Genomic DNA, 4,075 nt, shown 5'->3' with positions numbered 1-4,075 from the left:
GCTCCCCGCTTCCGTGACGTCGACTCATGAACCTGTTCCTCGTAGACGCCCATTGGTGGATTTTGATAACGCCATATGTTATAGCTGAACTGGGTGAGAGACATTATATGAATGCTGGTGGTGGTCGTGTGGTTTGGGGGGGGTGTCGTGTGTTCTGGATTGTTAATCCTTGGATGAGGTCACGGTTTTATTTCGAAATGTCAATTATTTTCTGATTTTTTGATCAAAGTTATTTTTACATCGATTTACATTGCATTTAGGAAGTATTGGAGTAAATCTTGAAGACAGTTGAATACGGGTTAAATATCAGTATATTAGGACTGGGCAAATTTATCTCAATATCTTGATGATCCTTGATCTACATTAGATATATCCTTAATTAAATTGCTTATTTTATACATTGTTTTGTATTCATATTTAGCTAACAATTGTTGAAAAAGGCCTATGCGCTATACGGGACTTTCCATATTCGAATTTAAAGCAAATTTGAGTTTTGGGTTTCTTTTTGTACACATTTATGTCCTTATAAATAGACCATATGAGGAGTTTGGTTCCAAAATGAGATAACTCCGTTTTAATCATGTTAAAAATCACGTTTTTGTGTTTTCGTGTTTTTTATTGTGTTTTATTCTGTTAGTTAGCTGTATTTTAGTTATTATGGCTTAAATCAAAACAAACCAACTGCAGTTTGATTGATATGAATTGGGTTCATTTTTTATTTCTCATTTGAAGTCAACACGTGATATATTTGTCATAGGTTTTGTGCGGCCTGAGCACATTAGCACACAGTTGGGTTTCTGCATGAACACACAAACACTGGATTATAACCTCATGTCTTGAACACATCAGCACATGCACCAGCAGCAGTCATCACACGGGATTCCCTTCCTTCCTCGTATTCCACCTCCTTTTGCTTTTCTCTCTGATCTGCTTGACTGTGACGATCAAACAGATCTCATTTAATCTCACACCAGAGTGAAGACCGCAGGCATTGTAGCCCAGTTCTGAATTACACCCCTGTGTTTCAGAGCAAACCATTTATTTCCTAGCTTTACTGTATCCGTCCTGTAGCATATGATTATTAGACGCAAACAGGAAACAAGAGAAACAAAGGCTTTACTTGTAAAAGAAAGTGGGTCACTGATTCGGCTCTCACAACCCCATCACTGCTCATCCGGTCACTGAAGGGTCATTGACAGAAAACATGTTTGTTGAAGCGCCAGATCGAGACTGTCCCTGTAATCCTTGTGATTAAAATGCAGCCGTTCTTTCTAACAAATAACAGAGAGAGATCCATCTGCTAAGCTTTTGTTAATGTGTTTTAATGCAACAACAACAAAACAGCACGTCATCTCTCAAATGACTTTTAGATGTACAGATATTTATTTTGATGCATATATATTTAAGCTTGATCACTGAAACCGGTCAAGTGAGAAGCAATAGTAAACCGTTTAAATTATTATCAGAACATTTACATTGCCATAACCATGCACACGTTTGCTCAGAATGACGCAACAGTGCCACGTGCAGACTTGAATATACAAATTAATAAGGTCACTTGACAATAAAGCATTCCACATGACATGTTATCACTGTTAAGTGTTTAAAAGAGCAATGAAGTCTAATAACATGGAAATACTTCCCTCTGGTGGACATGTAGAATACCAAATTGATTATAAAAAACATAAACAATAATAATAATGAAAAACAAAAGATAATAAGAAATAAATAAATAACAATACAATAGAAAATAATAATAAATGATGGAAGACTTTTCATTTTTGCATGAACTGTCCCTTTAAAAGCGTACATGTAGATAAACTGGCTAATATGGCTGAAACATTTTCACTGGTGTTTAAGGCAACACCATACAACTGCATTGCAATTCTACAGAAAACGGATGTGATGCTAAATAAGTTATTGTTAAGTGTTCTAATGATGTTCATTCCCTTCTGACTGATTCTCTGTGCATCTGTGAAGCTGTGTGCTGAATACATCAAAGCTTATATAATGCTCTGTGTCATGCTGTGGAACTAGTGGCTATTCTGTAACAGTCCAAAGAGAAAATACAAAGACTCTCTATGATGTTACACAATCCTCACTGATGTTGCGCTGTTAAGGCAACACACAGCTTCTTATGTAAGAACCCCACCTTTACTGTGCACTTCCCTCCCCAGCCATCAGATGGCGCTGTGCTCTTCCTCATCTCGACCTGTTCGCTACTCACTGCAGTGAAATTCAATTGGCATAGTCGAGCAGAAGAAAATAAACATCATTAATGAGTTCTGAAAGATCAGTCCTGATGATCTTAATGCTGAGGGTGAGTGAATGTTTTATGATACATTTGTAAATCACTTTGGATTAAAGCATCTGCTAAACGAAGAAATGTAAATGTTGTACTGTACAGTTGATCAGTTTGATTTTGAGCTAATATTTCATATACATGCACATCTGCACTGTTGTATCCCTCTGCTTGTCTATGTTTGCTACATTGATGCTTGATAAATAAACTCCCATAATCCACAGTGCCCTACTTTACAGATGGAAAAGAGATGGTGAAAGATGTTTGAGCGCTCCATCTACCCCCACGCAAACTTCAGACTGCAATTAATCAGCAGGTGATTTTCTCTCTCTCTCTCTCTCTGACTGTCTCTCTCTCTCTCTCTCTCTCTCTCTCTCTCTCTCTCTCTCTCTCTCTCTCTCTCACACACACGCACACGCACACGCACGCACGCACACACACACACACACACACACACACAAATGATATTTATATATATTGTATATACTATATATATGATATTATGATTAGTTTGCATGAGTAATATCACACGCACACACACACACACACACTGTACACACACACATATTTATATATATATGAGTTATGATTAGTTTGCATGAGTAATATCACACGCACACACACACACACACTGTACACACACACATATTTATATATATATATGAGTTATGATCAGTTTGCATGAGTAATATCACACCTGGGCTGTTGATATAGAAATTGAGAACATAAAACATATTCACATGACTCGATTATACACATAATATTGTAGATACGTATACGTATATATTATATATATGACATACTGTAATTAAACTGATGACTTATTGTTACCTTAAATGATCTGTCATTAAACAGAGAATCACAGATTTTGAAACACTTTTCAGTGTCCACCATCTCAACACTCAGCTATCATTGGCTCAAGCCTGTTGCCTGGTAACATCTCTGCATTGCTTGTGTTTGAGAGCGAAAACCTGCTTTTGTGTATCTGTCTTTTCTCTTGACTTTTCTAACAATAATGTTGTTTATATAATACAAGCGTCTGAATTTCTAACAGCACGCCCACAAGCAATGATCGTTATACGAAGCAACGACTGAGAGCATTATTCTGCAATCTGTTATCACTGGAATACTTAGCAGCTCGATATGAAGCGCAAGCATCTCTCTCGGCAGCAGTGTGAAGCCGTGCGCCAAAACTTTAACGTTTATATCACACGTTCGCCGCTATTTATGGAGCCCCACTCCCAGTCATGAAGTCATATAACCGTCAAATATAAACTACTTTTCATTAGGAAATGTCTCTGGTCTTTAGATGCAGAATTGATCCGGCTTTAATGAGCTTGGGCTGTAAATGAATTCACAGCAGAGTTCCTGATGGCAATGCCAACGGAAGCTCGTGAAGATGGTAATTTGTACTGTCGGGTTTGTCGTAAATGAAAATCGTCCAGATCTAACACAGTAAATAACAGATCTTTACTCAAACCATGCTGTGAATAGGAAAGAGTTTTAAGAAAAAAGAAAAGGGGCCTGAACAGATTGTTTCAAGTTTGTCAAACTTGATGGTTGCATAGACAGACAGACATACACAAAGAGAGATAGAGACAGAGATATAGACAGATCAAAATCACATATAAAGGAATATTGGTTGAGAGAGCATGAGATATGCAAATGAGAGAGAGAGAGAGAGAGAGAGAGAGAGAGAGAGAGAGTGAATGCTGAGTTTGAGTCTGTCCGTTTTTATTACTGTGATTATCGAGAGCTTCTGCAGTCCAGATC

This window comes from Triplophysa rosa, linkage group LG17 (assembly GCF_024868665.1).
Source record: "Triplophysa rosa linkage group LG17, Trosa_1v2, whole genome shotgun sequence".
In the NCBI taxonomy this organism is placed as follows: domain Eukaryota; kingdom Metazoa; phylum Chordata; class Actinopteri; order Cypriniformes; family Nemacheilidae; genus Triplophysa; species Triplophysa rosa.
The sequence above is the reverse complement of the archived record's forward strand: the minus strand, read 5'-3'. Positions refer to the sequence as shown.